The sequence below is a fragment of the Ischnura elegans genome, chromosome 8 (assembly GCF_921293095.1).
Source record: "Ischnura elegans chromosome 8, ioIscEleg1.1, whole genome shotgun sequence".
Taxonomy (NCBI): Eukaryota; Metazoa; Arthropoda; class Insecta; order Odonata; family Coenagrionidae; genus Ischnura; species Ischnura elegans.
Genome location: NC_060253.1, coordinates 115,038,866 through 115,057,015, shown reverse-complemented (window position 1 = coordinate 115,057,015; position 18,150 = coordinate 115,038,866). Strand labels below are relative to the sequence as shown.

At 37.5% G+C, this 18,150-nt stretch overlaps 1 protein-coding gene and 1 long non-coding RNA gene across 2 annotated transcripts in view; both read right to left on the bottom strand.

Annotated features, from left to right (window-relative positions):
• The window catches only part of LOC124163447 (protein unc-45 homolog B), a 233,099-nt gene that overhangs the window by 7,535 nt on the left and 207,414 nt on the right, over positions 1-18,150 (bottom strand). The window lies entirely within an intron of this gene.
• Positions 14,657-16,088, bottom strand: LOC124163449. The gene is made up of 2 exons (XR_006865772.1): positions 15,845-16,088; positions 14,657-14,964 (listed from the first exon to the last, which is right to left on the bottom strand). It is a non-coding gene; the product is annotated as an uncharacterized LOC124163449 (long non-coding RNA).

Here is an 18,150-nt window from a genome sequence, read left to right as displayed (position 1 = left end):
CATAATTGAATACATGCGACGGCGTGGTTATGATTCATTTATTGAAGTGCAGACGTATCGGAGTTGTTCATTGTGACTTCAGGGCTATTATTTGATCTATTTCTCCTCCATCGAAAGCGATAGATTGCGTAAAGATGAAGGCATATGGTTATTCTTACGCTGATCCTAGCAAGCTCCCTGTTACTGATTCCATCATGATAACAGGGTATTTTAGTGAAACTGTAGACTTCGTCGGCTCGGAAAGTCGATGCCGAGAAATGAAAAGGTAGCTGATGTGCATCTGTAATGTTTTATAGTTCATAACAAAGTGAGACTTGCGTATAATATTGGCGAAAGCGTATACTCATGTGAAATGTGTATTCTTTTGGCAGTCCGGTAGAGTCTTATGGTGAACTTATTTCCACCTCGAAGCTGTCGATGATACTTTCAACTTAAAAATACCTTGCCTGGAGGGCGACAGGAAGCTCTGAGGAAGCCAGACTATCAATGTTTCAATTAAGTAGCGATAATATAGACGAACTTCCAACACAATCTACCATCTTGTGACTAAAAACCCCGAAGCCACTTCCTATTCTGCAGAAAGAATCGGTCAATCGCACTTCGATCAATATAATAAACACAACGTCTTCAGGTGTTAATAAGTTACTTTTGAAATGAAATACTTCCTAAATTAGCATTAAAATGTGCATGTTTTCCAAACAGAGTCTTTAATACATTTTGGGAGCTTTTCTCACGATATATCTGAAACCTACTCTAAAGGCGAGCTCATCGTCATTGCGATCGGTTGTCACTTAAAAATTCCATATCGGAAATCCTAGAGGGATGACTTTCGACGATGACCGTGATCACCTGCACTCTCACTATCACTGGAACCCGTGGTGAAAATATCATCCCAATCCAATTTCTATTTGGTTGTAACTGGGGAAAGAGCAACATAAAACTGCGCATTCTTTGGGCAACTTTGGGTTTGACTTTCCCTCAAACACACCATTTCCCCTGTGGTGCACATCAGTCCTATCTTTATACGATGGCCTGACAACCTTTAAATGGATCCTTGGTTTATCCTGACAACCAACTAAATGGAAATTGCTGATCCACACATGTCCATTCTTATCTCCATAGTTTCCAAATCAAAGGCAGCGGAACATTCCTCTTGTGACTCAACTTTTTTTTGAAAAGCAATTAAGCAACGGCGTAGAATAAAATCAAAGAATGCTGCGATTCATTTTTGTGACCACCTCTGGATTCCATTCTTTTTCCATCTACAACTTCCTTTATCTTTCGGGGTAAACCATGGGACAAGATAATGTTTAAATATTTTCATTAATTTATAACAAAATATAAGTTCGAAAAATACCCAAAAGCCATTTTATTAATCCGCATTGATGAGTGTAAATTAATGTGGAAGATGAATGCTGTAAACGTAGTAGTTTTCCTTAGGATGAGTTGCAAAGTTCATGAAGTTGACAAAACGGCTAATTTTTCGGTGCGCGGAGTCATTTATTGCACTGACCGTGTCTACATTTTTCAATTTTTTTGTAATAAAATAAATCAGAATTTAGGATAAAATTTCCTTTAAAATGACGTATAGTTCATTATTATAGCATGTAGTGAAGCCAGGATATAAATTTGCCAAGTACAGCGGCACATCATTTTGACGCCGACAGTAGAAGAAAACGCTGTCTTCTCGGCTGGCACTCGAATGCATGAGGATCAACGTTGCTCTATATTTTCATATTTCCTCCCTTGATTTTAAACATCATGGAATTTTCTATGTCCTTCCGTAACTGAAATTTGACAAGTGCCTTAATAATTTGAGTCCATCGTAACGATCGTAACCATCGAGAAACACCTATCTCGTTTTTGTTCGGAAGTTGAGTTTTTATTCTACGGCGGCCGAATTATCGAATAATCTATGTTTCAAGTTATTCAGTCAATGAAATATGGAAACATTATTAATATTAAAGTTATCTTCGCTCAAATAGCACACGGGTTTATCATTCCGTTTATCATACTCTTATTTTTCCGAAACGCTCATCCCGACAGACGGCATGCATCGAGGCTTTTCTTCTAATTTCCTCCGTGGGAATGCAGACGAAATTTTTTTCTGGGGTGTTATTGCACAGAGGAACAATGCACCACTTGTATGTTTTCCTTATTTCACCCATGTTCTCCTTTAAACGCAACGTGGCTCTTCCAAACCTGCAGTTACTGGGCTTGGATCTTGGACTCGTACTGAACTATGACGTCACAGCCAATGATTAGTGGGGGCGGTATTTTTTAGCCCGCGAAACTCGGGCGACTTTTGGGAGTCATTTTCTAGGGTATAAACTGAATTTTAAGCGGAAAAAAGTATATTGCTGTACTAAGTGTTTACTGTAGTATATCAGCATACTGTTTATAAAAAGTATGCAATTTCCCTATTCCGGAATCCTAAACTAAATACCTCTTGTGCTGGGGAAATTCAATCATAATAATAATATTTATTTGCCCAAAGGACACATTATATCATGATACAATCATAACACAAGTATATAGGGCACGTGAAAATTAACAAATTCACATAAAAAAATGTTCCATTTCACATTGAAGATACTCTTTTATACTATAAAAACACTTCTCTAGTAAGTAAACTGAGACACTCTTTTTAAAAACATTAATACTTTCTATACTTTTAATATATACAAGTTAGTTATTATACAATTTAGTACACATGAACTCAGGCCCTCTAGATACCAGAGCTAGGTTTGATTGTTTGACGTGAACGTCATTACATCTCCTGGTTTCGTAGGAATGTATGCTATTATTCATGATAAAACTACCCTTATACCTTTTTACATGTATGACACTCTGATTTATATATACAGTCGGATCCGGATTTAACGTCTTCGCATTTAACGTTTTTCCGCATTTAGCGTTTATTTTTTGCGGTCCCGATTCATTCCCTATTAGAACAATGTAAAAATTATCCGTATTTAGTGTTTCCGCATTTTGCGTTTTTCCGCATTTAAGGTCGTAAAAATTTTTCCCGCACAAGATTGTTTTGCCCGATTTAACGTTTTTTCACGACGGCTCATGCAAATGATTATCCAAATCTTCGAATTTCTGCTCATCAACAAGAAGTCTCTCATGAAAGTTTACCAAGAGTCATTAGAATCTACCGGGGAACGCTTCTTCAACTGCTTTCTTCCGCGAATGCAGCGCTGGGACCTTCAACTCGCAAGCTGGGTGATTTGTCTTCTCGTAATGTTTCGCTCCCCTTCTGATCCAAACACCAGACACTTTTTGAATCAGATCCGATCTAATGGAGCTAAGTCATCCCTTGATAACCTCTAACTACCTTATCCTTCACTTCGTGAACTTCGATGATACGTGACGACTGATGACATGAGTTATCCTCCGAGGGCCGCTACAATGATGGTTTCCTCGTAATGTTTTAATTGACGGCTTATGCCCCTTTCTACTCCACTCTCTACTGGCAGTCCATTGTTGGCCCAATATTTTTCCAGTCAGCTACTTTCTCTTTTCATAAGAGGCCCAATATCATTTGCGCAGTTCACTAGAAGATTATTTTTATAATCCATTCCAAGGTCAGTTTCCACGGGGGAACAGCGAAGAGCCGAGGAAGTGTTTCCCCTGTCATGATCGTGAGTGAAAACATTCTTTCCTAACGGAACAACATTATTTTACATCGTAATTTAGATATCCCGGAGCCGAGATATCGACATGCGGCTGGTTGATATCGCTGTCGATTCAAAGATATTTATCTGGTGCTATTTTATGTCTAAAGAGAATGACAATCGGAGTTTTGACAATTTTAGTTTAATTGACAGTTTTAGCCTCCTGTGGGCACATTTTGGATCGAGGTCATCCAAAAAAGGGGAATCTTTTTTCTAGTATGCGTACAAGTCGATGGTGATTCAACTCGATGATAACACCAGATTCGTTGTCATATGTCCGCGGCCTCATGCAGGTCGAATGGAGCCCGGAGAAGTTGCTTACGCGGCGCGCTGATCACCTTGACTCCGACTCACCATATTTCTCGGCAGTCCCCGGCATGTCCATGACTCTTAATAAATCGTTCATGCTGGAAAAAAAATCACCACATATCACGGTATAATAGATGAGCGCGAAAAAATACGAAAATCCAGCAGGAATCCTTTGGTGCTTGACTGCGACATCATAACTCGGACGAAATTGCCGAACTCCAGAGTCGCTGACAATTTTTCAGATGAAATCCAGTTCTGTTGAAGATTAAACCTTTTCACTTAACAGAGTTTAGCTAATCGTTATTCAAGGTCCAACCAAATTTTATTAAAAGCTGCCGAGAAACATGGTGATCAGCGCGCCGCGTAAGAAACTTCTCCGGGCTCCATTCGACCTGCATGAGACCGCGGATATATGACAACGAATCTGGTGTTATCATCGAGTTGAATCACCATCGACTTGTACGCATACTAGAAAAAAGATTCTCCTTTTTTGGATGACCTCGAAATCCAAAATGTGCGCACAGGAGGCTCAGAAATCGCTCGTTTCACCGAGGCAACAGAAAACGTTAAATTGGCAAAATTCCAGAGAACCTCCCTTTTCCTAGATATTCGGTAGTTTAGAATTCGGGATTAGTGATCTTCTGCTGTCCCTTTATTTCACTCATCTTTATTGATGCAATGACGATTTTTCGAGTACCTACTTGCACCTTTTTTATTATATTAGAAATGCTATAGTCACCTACATGTCTCTTTTACAGAAAAAAATTTAAAATTTCTTCGAGGCCACTGAAATATCCGTAAAATGGAATCACTAATTTCCATAATAATATTCCGTGTGGGAATGCTTTTAAGTTGATGAATATTATAATTTTCTTAAAATATTTCATTAAAACAACTGTCATCCTCTCATTACTTATTTTTACTACCCATTTTTTAGCTGATTCCTGAAAGGTATTATCCAACTCTAATTGGGGAAAGAACATTTAATCAATGAATTTGTTGCTGCATGTAGCACCTTTTAGTTAGGTACTTAAAACAATATTTTTTATTCATAAATAGCCTTTCCAATCATTACAGACCCTAAAACCTGAAAAAAATGACAGGTCCTCATTTAGTGTTTTTCCGCATTTAGTGTTTTAAATTTTGTCCCCGCTGAAAAACCTTAAATCAGGATTCTACTGTATGTACACAAGGTACAGTGAGTAATTTAAGGCTTTTAAAAAAAGGGCGACAATGAGCTCGACACTTTAGTTAGCACATACTTCTCACTAATTTCTTTTGTATAATAAACACATCATGTAGTAGGGAGGAAGATTCCCATATTACAATTCCATATGAAATTCTAGAGTAGAATAATCCATAGTAGAGTGTTTTCAGAACATACTGGCTTACACTATGCTTTAGTACAGATTTAAGATAGAACACTGTATTCAGTTTTTTACATAGGTGCTCTATATGTGCATCCCACTTAATATTTCTATCCACATAAAGTCCAAGAAACTTTACACACTCCATATCATTAAGATAATTATTTTTACATTGCAGTAGATCATTGTCCTTTGGGCTGTGCCCAGCAGAAAACAAAATCACTTGGGTTTTATCATCATTTAGCCGTAGTTCATTGACATCACACCAAGTTTGCATGCATTTTATTATATATTGACTGGAATCAATTAGCGCGGTTACATTTTTTCTTTTTGATAAGATGGTTACATCATCTGCATATAATACACACTTATTATCTTGGGTTACAATTTTATTGGGTAGGTCATTGATGAATATTAGAAAGAGAAGAGGACCCAACACTGACCCCTCTGGTACACCCTTTTTGACTTCTAACGTGGAGGAGAAATAGACTGTCCCATCTTTCCTGTACGCTACTATCTGCTTTCTTCCATAAAGATATGTCTTAAGCCAATTTAGAGGAATGCCCCTAATACCTATTGATTCACATTTTTTTACAGGGTTCCCACTCTACCTGAATAATGAAATTCACGGTTTTTTCCAGGTTTTCACAGTTATTTTTCAGGTTTTCACGGTCTCAATTTCGTTAAATTCACAGTCCATTAATAAGCCAACATTAAGAAAATCACTGGCCGTATATCAACAGAAAATTAACGTACGCGACAAACGCCGTGAATGTTAACGCCGCAATGAAAAGTGATATCTGTTATGACGTGATCTATCGTTTGCAAAATTCAGGGCCGACTAAAGGACCAGCCCAACCGCGCTCTTGCCTGGACGCAGAATACCCTTCGGACCTTCTTCCGTTCGGACACCCGAGGTCCTTTTTTAATTCCTCGCCGAGAGATTGTTTTTTGCGCACGTTGTTATTACTGCACAGTAACCGAATTTCCCCCACCCCAATCTTTCCTATTTAACGGAAAATATTTTATTTAAATTGTTTATAGAATATAATAAATTGATTCTTTCTTATTTAACGGAAAATATTTTACGAAAATTGTTTATAGAACATAATAAATCGAAAAACAATTTCATACACCGTATTAGCACAAATCTAAGACAAACACGATTCTAAGACTACCCTCCTTTTATTGGAACTCCACTAGGGGCAAATTTTTTTTCCTAATAACGATACGATAATAAAATGAATGTGGAAAATCGATCAATGCTTTATTTTTTTGCTAGGTTGCCTATGTCCCAGGAAACGCAGGATTTTGGCGAGTAATTAAGATATTCATTAAAGGTTTCAAACAATATTTTAGATAATAACAGGAATAGTAGTACTTTATCAAGACACATAGGTCATATTGTTGATTCTACCCATATCTCTTTCAAAATTCTGAAGGAAAACGCCACCTCACTAAAAAATGTTTGCTCTCCACTCGGCATTTACACTGCTATTATGGATTTCAGTCTGATATAAAAATTCTTATCCATCAAACACCATTTCCAGTACACGTATTCACGAAAGCAATGTGCATGTTGTGCCTAAAACAACCGCATTCGCCGGTGCAGTGACTGGTTGTGAGATGTATCACGAAGGCCAAAAATAGTCAATTACTTGAATTGTTCCTGTCTAATGAATATATTTTTGATATAATTGAGGTAGTGTGTAAAGCGTGAACAATGTTGCGTTAATCGTCAGTGGCACACCCACCTAGATCTTCGCCTTCATATCTCTACTTGTTTTCTCCAGGTAGCTCACTCCACCCCCACCCCTACCGTCATGTGCTAGCGGACAACCCAAGGCGCTCTGCAATATTCACGCGCATATAGCCCGGATTCTTTTCTTCGTGTTCAATTATTTTCAGTCCATCTCTTAAAGTTCTCAATAGTTTCTTCGGAGGGGCTAAGGTCCGAAGACGAATAAAATTAAACTAGTGAAAATGAAACCTGACTTTATTAAACCCACATGGAAAACACTCGGTGGTTCGAATTCCAGCCACCCTGGAAAGTAGAGAACCACTCATATGAGGTAAAGTTCGGAACTGATGCTATTGCATACGGGGGTACGCAGAGCATACCGCAGAGGGCGAAGCGTGACCAAATGACTGCGCCATGAAATTTTTTACCCTAAAGGTACCCATTCTTTTCTAACGCCAGATGAGCAGATGAATTCGGATTGTTAGTAGGGAGAAATAAAAATCCTGAGAAGATATCCCTTCGCCAGTAACTCTGACATGTGAGACTTATAGTATAGCTCGTAAATTGATAACTGATAACAACCTGATATCATGTTTTCGTAACAAAATGCCGAATTAACTGCTGAGAAGCTCAGTTACAAGGATATCGCGTTTCGCGAAAAATCACCATCTTATTTTTCCATCTATTTCCTTGCTTAAAATACGTCTTGTTTGGTCTCGTTTTTTTTTAATTACGTGCAAATTACTAACATCTCAATCTAATAAAAGCATAATAGCAATTGTTGAATATCATTGTTAGATACCTTTTGAGCTCATAGGTGACTCATGCAGCAGTTGACCTTCAGGAACTGGGAATTTCGAAGCAGTTAGGCTGAAAAAGGTCAGTTGGTGAGAAGAGGGGGGAGCGCGAAACACGTTTCTATTGTTCTCGTGTAATTCGATATTTTTTTTTGGAAGCTAAGGTCTTCGTAATACAATCCCTGCGCGAGCTGGGACCTTTTTTTATTTTGAAGAAGAGGAAAGCGTCAGAAGGGGGGAGGCGAATGCTGAATGGAGGGGGATAACGGATCTTGGGAAATGTGCTAATGTTACTTTCCCACGGCACTGAGCTTCTCCCAATGGTAGTTCCATCTCTTGGGAAGATTCCAACTATGTGCTTGTCGTTATTAGCCATAAATGACACATTGTATTTATTTCGTCTCATTTTCGTCAAACGATGGATGCGGGAAAATTATGCGTCGGAACCGCAATCTTCAAACGATCAATGCGAGAAACGATACTTCGGGGAACGATAGATGCGGGAAAAAATTAAATTGTCTATAAGGAACTTTATTTGGGACCAGAAACAGCGAACGATCAATGCGGGAACGATATATCGAGGTTCCACCGTATAACTTTTCTTTTGAAAGCGGCAGTGTAATGACTTCTTTTCTCTGCTATCGTAATACTCTATAACCAAAACTGAATCGATCTCTCTAATCAGAGGCAAATCATGTTCCCTTCATACTTTTGCTCTGGGAAAAATGGAACGACTTTTGTAGCCGTTTATATCGACGGCATTGAGGCTTTAAGGTTACAATCCTAGGCGGATCTAGGGAAGGACACGGGGGCGCATACCCCCCAGACACTTAAAAAATATGCAAGATTTTGAATACGGTCACATTATCATTGTGCTCGTTTTGTATCATGAGATATCCTTGTGCCCCCCCCAGAACAAAATCCTGGATACGGCTTTGCTTGTGCTCCCCCACTCCCCAGAAAGAAATCCTGGATCCGCCTCTGGTTAAAATTTAAGTAAATTGAAATCAATCACACAAAAATTTTGTAAGTTGATCAAGCTCTAACTTGAATGGAGCCGAACCCAGGGTAAAGCAGGTGATCTCGCGGACACGGCAGAAGTGCACCCGGCGATTGATTGGCACGCATGCTTTACCTGCTGCCTAAAATGGTAATAGTTTTTCACTTAAACACAAAATTAAATAAGCTAAATTACTGTTCAGGTATTTTTGACGTTGATTTTTCGTTGTATAGCTATATATATTAGGTGGCAAACTCAGGTATCCATAATTTTTTCTGACGAAAATTATGCAACCCGATTGACGTCGAGAATTTTGCATTCGATTGTAAGACGAACCCTCTTTTCTGCAGGAGTTAGGAGGAAAAAAACCTTGTCTTAGATAGGTACAAATAAGTAAATTATAATTCACTTGGTTTGAAATATATAAAGACATAATAAATACCTGCTGATACATGTTATTTTCACTTTCACTTTACTTTATAACTCGTTAAATATTTCCACACAAACTTTCCGGTTGCGACGTAAAACTGGCAAGTCCCAGGTCAACGCATGCGAAAATCGTGTAATGCTGTGTTGCCATAAGCGGAAATCTTCTCTCGTTTTCAGGCCGCAACGCGCGAGAATTAGTACCGTCGCACCGAAAGCTCAAATTTTTCGACACAAATGCCATCTAGATTTAGTTTCGAAAGTGGTCGCTGCAGCCAGTGGGAAGCCTAATTGGATGGAAGGGGGACTAAGCAGTGACCAAGGGAGGGGAAACCAAGCCAGTCGAGGAAAGTAAACAAGCTGATGAGAAGTGGTGTCATATTTCAGGAGGGGGGGAGAGAAAAGGCCTGCCCTGGGGAAAGATGTTTTTTTTTCTTCAGGCAACATTCGTTCCCACGCTTTTCTGACCCATGCGACGATGCTCGCCACAATGAATAGAAGTGCGCTTGCTACGAACGAAGTTGAAAATTTCTGGGAAGGTATTATTATCAAGATTGAGAGATTTTTAAGGAGACACAACTCTCTTTCTGAGCAAGGCTTAAGATACAATGAGCTACTTATGTTATGGTTTTCTAGAGTAGCTCCACTTTGGGTGGAAATCGCCCTCTTAGGAAGGTACAAGAATGAGTGGTTTAGTGCATTGGAGATTTCAATGGGATTTGTAGTAATTTCCCCTTGTTTATTTGTAACTTGATCTAGCAGAACTGTAGGGTTGGCATTGACATTGCTTTTTATGATGTCCCAGGCTACTTTAGAATAATTAGAGGCATTCCTAAACCTTTGGTCCTTATACTCCCTTTTTGCTTTTTTAATGAATATCTTATATTCTTTCCTTAGTTGAGAGTACTGCTGTAGCAACCCATCATCGTTTGAGTACCATATTTGCAAAAATGTTTGTTTTAGTAATCTGGATAAGTTTTGAACTTCTTTTGTAACCCATTTTTTTCTGTTGTCCCTCCTGTGTTCCACGGACTGCAGCGGAAAAGCTAAATTGAAGTAGTACTTAAATCTACAGATATATTAATCTACAGATAGGTAATATACAAGGTTCTATTTTGGGACCCCTGTTGTTCATAATTTTCATAAATGACCTTCCTCTTTCATTGCCTAATTGCAGCACAATTTTATATGCTGATGATACTTCTTCCATAAACACTGGGTTGACTCTGGATGACTTGTCTAGCAGCACAAATCACACCCTAATCAGTATGGTGAATTGGTGTCTCGAAAACAACCTGACACTTAACAACAATAAATCATGCTTCATGCATTTTCACTGTAAAATATCTCCACCAACATCTACCTTATTATTAAGAATCAATAATAAGAGTATTCACCGCTCTACTTCCACTGATTTTCTTGGCTTCCACCTTAGAGAAGATCTTGACTGGTCTTTCCATATTAATTAAGTTATACAGAAAATCTCAACCGGTATCTTCATGTTAAGGAAACTAGCCTTGATCATCTCCACTGACACTTTGAAATTAGTGTATTATGCTGCAATTCATTCCCACCTGTCTTAGGGAATTATCTTCTGGGGTAACAGTAGTGCTGCAACTAAAGCCTTCTCATTCCAAAAAAGATCAATTAAAGCCATTGCTAGGGTATCTATCAGAGCACCTGGAAGACATCTCTTCAAAGCACTAAATATACTTACTACTACTCTACTCTACCCTGTTTGTATATTTTTCAATGTTGCACCTTTGCAAAAAACAATCCCTCTCTGTTTCCACTAAGTTCCACCATTCATCAGCACTCCACTCGCTCCAAGAACCACATTCATCTGCACAGTTATAACCTGACTGCTGCTCAGCATGGCCTTCACTTCAACACAACAACGCTTCACTCTGCTTCCCTTATGTACAATAAATTGCCCCAATCAATTAAGTTAATTATATCTCCCCACACATTCAAATGTCAATTAAAGAAAATGTTGCTCAATAACGTTTACTACTGTGTTAAGGAATACTTTTGTGACCAACTCTAGCGCTATGATTAGAGTATCTTGAAATATAATATGTGTCTATATTGTGTAAAGTGTATATTTTTATGTTTTCATGACCATGTTCTATGTCAAATTTCCTTGACCAACGGAACAATAAATATTATTATTATTATTATATTTTGTTCTTTAATTTTCTTCAGTTTTCACTGAGTAGCTTTAGTGTTAAAAGCACGGGTTCTCACCAAGATAACTCTTTACTGTTGAATTGGGTTGAGAAATTTTCTCGTGATATGACAGGTTGAAATTATTACAGCCTTTTGCAGTTTGATGTATGTATTTGGATGGAGGTTGAGTATTTTGAAACTATTTTGTATATGTTTTGGAATGATATCGGTAGCTGAGATAACAATTGGAGCTATATAAACCTGTTCCATATTCCATATTCTTTTTATTTCTATTGCCAATTCTTGGTACTTGTTAATTTTTCCTGTAATTGTCTTTTCGATGTTATGCGACAGTGGCACGGCAATATCAACTATGTAGCAAGTTCTATATTTATTGTCAATCAACACTATATCTGGTCTATTATTAACTATAGTTTTATCTGTTTGAATAGGCAGATCGTAATAGATTTTAAATGCGCCGTTTTCAAGCACTGTTTCAGGGTGGTACACATAATATGGGGTCTTAGTATCTATTAACTTATTATTATTACTTATTAATTATTATTATTATTATTACATTCATCAAAGTTAACATTCAGAGGTCTTCTACCATATATGTCTTTCCAATCTTCTTGATACAACAATACACAAAAATAATTCATATTATGCTCATTAAAGAACCTACATTGATTTAGGGTTTTCGATTGAGGATGCTCCTCATGTATATGAAATATGGATACAATAGCTGAATGATCAGATATTGCTGGGTCAAATACTGAAGTATTAACATTTGATTCATTGTAATCAGAGATAACATTATCCAGTAGTGTTACTGTGCCATTTGTAATCCTTGTTGGAGTATTTACTAGTGGTTTCATATGATAGGACTGTAACATTTGCAAAAATCGTCTTTTATCATGTCCGTCCTTTAACACTTTCAATGCTGACCATGTAAAACTCAAAATCGACCCCCAGTGCGGCTGTCGTTTTTTAATGCAAAACGCATGCATGGGTGCCAAAAGAGCTGGAAAAAATAATGAAAAAATTTCCTTGGCCCTAATTTGTAAGCTATGAATTTTTTTATTTATGACGTGATATCACCTCACCCGCACAGCGGGATATAAACGTTATGTCATACTGTCGGCTTTTTCCCCGCGCCACCGTTTTCTTTCAATTTTTTTCTGCGCTATGTATCCAAAAAAATACGGGGAAAATGAATTTGTTATGCTCTACTGGTATCGCCATTGGTATTTTGCCACTGCCATAGGGAAATTTTTGGCTTAGATGGATGTAATGCAAGTTATAAGTACAAGGAATCGCCGTGAACAGCTGTTTAATTGTGATGGTTTTTCTGCGAAAGATATTTCGGCGTATTCCTTGTACTAGTAATCCTAAGTATCGGGGTAGGGTTCGATAATATTGAATAATTTCTACATTTTCTTCTGAAGCCACTATTCTCGTCACAAATTCCTTCACTCATTTCATGTTTTCAGCTCCAATTCCTTTCTTCCCGTACGACCACCCGTAAGCATCAAATATTTAACAAAAATGGTTTTCACATACCATTATGTATTCCCTTTACTGCAGGTGCTTGAGATGGGTGGCACTCTGCTTTCGAGATTATTTTTCGACGGTGTATTAGGGTGTTTCTTGACGTGCACCACTCCTGCCGGCTGTTCTAAGGTTGGAGGGGGTACTGAGATGAAGCGATATGAAGGGTGATAGTAAGATTTAGTCGGTCCACTTGTGAGAACTAGGAATAACCATTTTGGAAGTGCCATCGGCACATCAAAAAGATGGGGAAGGTATGGGGAAAGATTTTGCTGATACGTGTCCTTTTAGGGTCATTGGGGTATAGGCTCCGTTGCCGAAATAAAAATGGATGTGGAAACAGAAATAATCAACCCATAACTTCCTCATTACTATCTTCTGAACTCAAGCCAATAACATATTTTTCAATATGATGTTACCGAGTTAGAAATTAATGCATAAAAACTGGAACTAATAGTATTTGCAAGTAAATGTCTTACAAGTAATCTTCATTCCCTGTTAAAAATTCCCCATTGAAAATACCCATTAAAATTCCTTATAGGGAATTGGCAATGGGGACTACCATTCCCTATAGGGACACCCATCCCCTATAGGGACAGTTATTCCCTATAGGGACTGTAATTCCCCACTGAAAATACCCATTAAAATTCCTTATAGGGAATTGGCAATGGGGACTACCATTCCCTATAGGGACACCCATTCCCTATAGGGACACCTATTCCCTATAGGGATAGATATTCCCTATAGGGACTGTAATGCCCTAATAAAACAGAATGAATAAAAACAATTGTTCCATTGATATGAATTTAATGCTAAATTAAACATTTTTACATTGTATAACATAAATTTGTTGACAGGCTTGCTACTCTTTAACAATACAAAAGGTTAAAGAGGGCAAGATTTGGGGTAAAACTGTACAAATTATGCAATTCCAGCTATGGTTATACACATAACTTTAAAATGTATGTTGGAAATGATGAAGCAAACAATATTCCTGTTAATACAAAGGTAGTATTGGATTTGATGGCCACGTATACTCTTCTAAACAAAGGATATTAATTGTATGTTGATAATTGGTATAATTCGCCAGATTTGTTTCACAAGTTACACACCTTAGGAACTAATGTACTGTACTTTGTGATCTAAATGCAAAAATATGCCTAAAGATAGAGACGAATTAAAACTCCAAAAAGGTGAAGCCATATCATATTGCAGTAATAACATTACTGCATATGGAAGGACAAGAAGGATATGTTACAATAATGAACACCAGGCATTCCTTGGAGTGTACAGATACCAAAAAAGTAAAGGTAAAAGGATGGCAAAACATGTAGTGTGCTTGGAGAAAAAGATAAGAAGAGAATCCACATGGTAGTATGATGTGTGCAAAAAGCCACTATGTTTGGAACATTTCAAGCCCTAAAGAATTATCTCCAATTATGTAAAGTATTTAATTTAATTTTGAATGCTTTTATTTTTGCACACAGTAAACCATAGTTGGTAGCATATACTTCAAGCAAATGAAAGAGCAAGTAACTATTAACAAAATGTCAAAATTTGGACCGAATTGGTTAACAAATACCACTTCAAATGTCTCATACAAACCAATATTACAATTGTGTTCAAATTCTTTCAAAGTTCGTGGTGTTTGGGGTCGATCAGGGGATTGATGTGAATGGTATGCCAGTATTACAAAGGCTGACAGGGAATGAACTATCAATATCTTAGCTGGTAGCATTTGCATCCATCATCAGTCTGGATAGACATGTGAAGTATTATTTGCTACTTTTCAGTAGCTTCTTCCTTTGGTATTTAACCATGTCACAACTTTTGGTGGCAAATGCCTTTGTGATAACTTGCTTTATTCTAGTTGGTATATCCCTTTTCAGGTTGTCATCCTGACTCCAGACTCTCTCCATTGTCCCTGCAAATAAATATAGAATATTAGTAATAAAAACAAGGTTATATCATTTACTATGAACCTATCCTGCAGGAAATCTACCTATTTATTACATTTACACATGGCATCTTGTAAGCATATTTATGCACTCCCACTCTAACGCATTCATATTTATGTGCATGCATCAACGTGGCGAACAAAATGCTAGGCTCAACTTCCTAACAAGTATCTGTTCTGTGCTCAACAAACAGGTTATTTTTTTATAAATATTTATATATACCCGTTAACTGCGTAAGGAACACCGGGGTAAGTAGAACCCCTAACATAAATAGTTGACATTTCAATAGAATTGAATTGACATTCAATTTTAGTAACATTCTATAGCAATATACCTAACTCTTTAAGACTTTCATTGCAATTTAGGCATTTGTGAAAAATGTACTCAAGTACAAATCAATACCTAAATGATAATGATCGGAGAGATTTAAATTGCGATGGCAATGTTTTGAACAGCTTATTAATTACTATAATTCTTCGACATAATATCTTCCCGATGGTTATTCATTTTTCAAGAAAATACCCTTCGTATACGAGCTAATTGAGATTGATAATTTAATGCCATAACGAACTGGATGCCATAATGGACTGCTAACAAAATGGATTCTTCTGCGAGAACCCTGATATTTCAACTTAATCGGTCTTAATAGATTGTATACTATGATATACTATGGCCGAGAAAGGAAAGATCATGCTAAATTGTAATTACACTGTGAACATAGTAATTAATAATCTTAAATACTTATTGAAATGAAATTAGCGGTCCATTAATCGTATCAATACATACAAATGTTCGGTGATTTACTAACGAATAGAAAAAATGTTTCATTTACTTACATTTAGGTACATGGTCAGCTCAGCGGAGATGTGTTGATGCCTTTTTGCCAGTCTTCACTGCGAAACACGGATTATTTTCCTCTTCCATTGCGTACTTCAACGTAAATTTGCTTGTAAAAGAGGATTCTACAGCACAACTAAATTCGCAAAGTCACAAAACGGTCACAAAATACAGTAACTACGAATGTAAACAATTCATTTGCTCTTGGGTCACTGGTATGCAAGATGGCCGCCGGTCGTTGTGGCGCTAGTCTCCAAATACGATATTTAATCCGTTATATTAAAAAATAATTTCGTAATATAATGGGCAAAATATGTAACTAAGGTATTTTAAACGCCAAATATATATTTCCCATAGTTACTAAAAGTTGTGAAAATACTTGGCATTCCCCATTGAAAACACATGAGAGATTATCATTCCCCATTGAAAACCCATAAGAGATATTCATTCCCCATTGAGTACCCATAGGGACAATATATTCCCCATTAAGTACCCATAGGGACAATATATTCCCCATTGAGTACCCATAGGGACAATATATTCCCCATTGAAATTTAATGGGGAATATCATTCCCTATAGGTTTTTTCAATGGGGACTAATGGGTAATTTTTAACAGGGTTTAGGCCACGTATCGCGGTTCTTACTACAAATATTCTGCAAAAATCTGAAAATGATGTAAATTTTTACCGCAGTAATATTTTTTCATTTGGTGCTCAATAATATCAATTCGAGTAAACCATTCAATAATACGTATTGCTAGGAATAGATTTGCAGCATCTATGCTCCTTATTACGTGCCCGATTACCGAAAGCAACGATGGCGTTTTCTTTCTAATTACACGAGGGAAAGACTAATTCCATTGTGCTTGGAAATCTCTAGTTACTTCTTATTTATGTAATAGTCCTAGTCTATTGAAAAAAGGAATCATATGACATGAAAAAATATTATATTTACCCAAAACAAATTCAATACAATCGAAATGATGACCATTTTCAAATTATATTATATACAACTACGTACAGTCATGTATGTTTTACCAATGTAGGAAATACCTCTCTCACAAATTTTATAACAATATATTTAACCTGTAATACTATTTGCAAAATATGATAAAAAAATATATAATATTATTTATGCCTTCTTATGAAAGAAAGAAAAAAGCTCGGGACAGAGTAGAGGAGAATCCTTGCAGCCAGTGTAGATATGTATCTGCGGTCTCTTTCCTATGCCCAAGAGTGCTTGCACCGTAATAGTGCAATACTTGCACCATTGATAGTTCTTTCTGCCACCTTCATCTTGGATGAGTTCAGGGAAGTGAGATTGAGATAATGATGGTAAAAGTGGCTTGGGATAAGGAATGTAGGATGGAAGAATAAACGGTCTAATGACAGAAAGACGTAAAATTCGTGCGTAGGTTTCCGCGGCGTTGTTCACGATGACTGCTAATTTCCGGGTTCTTCAGCCGCGTCTGTCGTTTTTGGTTGACAACAGTTTCGGAAGCCATCCTGCTTCCGTCTTCAGGTCGAAGGTGAGAAGTTTTCATTTTTTGCCGTCTTATATAGCACTGGCCGATCTCCTCCTGTGCGCTGATTGGTCAGAACTCTCTTCCAAAGAGACTCTCTTGGAAGAGAGTTCTGACCAATCAGCGCACAGGAGGAGATCGGCCAGTGCTATATAAGACGGCAAAAAATGAAAACTTCTCACCTTCGACCTGAAGACGGAAGCAGGATGGCTTCCGAAACTGTTGTCAACCAAAAACGACAGACGCGGCTGAAGAACCCGGAAATTAGCAGTCAGAAAGACGTAATTTATAAAGGGAAAGAGGAGGGTTCACGATAAATGAAAAAAGTGTGCATAGCTTTCGGGAAGGAATTATTAGGGAATCAATGGAGGAGTGAAATGAATCTAAAAGGGACGGATTTTTTTAGAGGAAATACTCAGGCTCTGAATCGTTTGGGCCGGTATTCGCTGAAAAATGTAGGGCTTGAAGAATGCTAAAGAATCCATCACGACTCATGTATATCCGAAAGCAAAGCAGGTCAAACAAGATAGCAATGCTCCATAAGTCGGATATATTGGTTATAGGAATACTTGCCTTGTGAAATATTAGGCCTATGATGGTAAAACTCTTCATAGGTCAATTGTTTCCAATTCCTAACCTATTCTTTCGAAGATTATGAGAAAGTATGTCTGTATACGAAAGAGGGTGTCTGGGAAAAGGAGACGCAAAAAACACTTGGGTCGTTGGAAGGGGGTGGAGTGGTGAGAGCTGGGTTTTCTATGAAAGTGATATTTTGAGGGGTCACTGAACTAC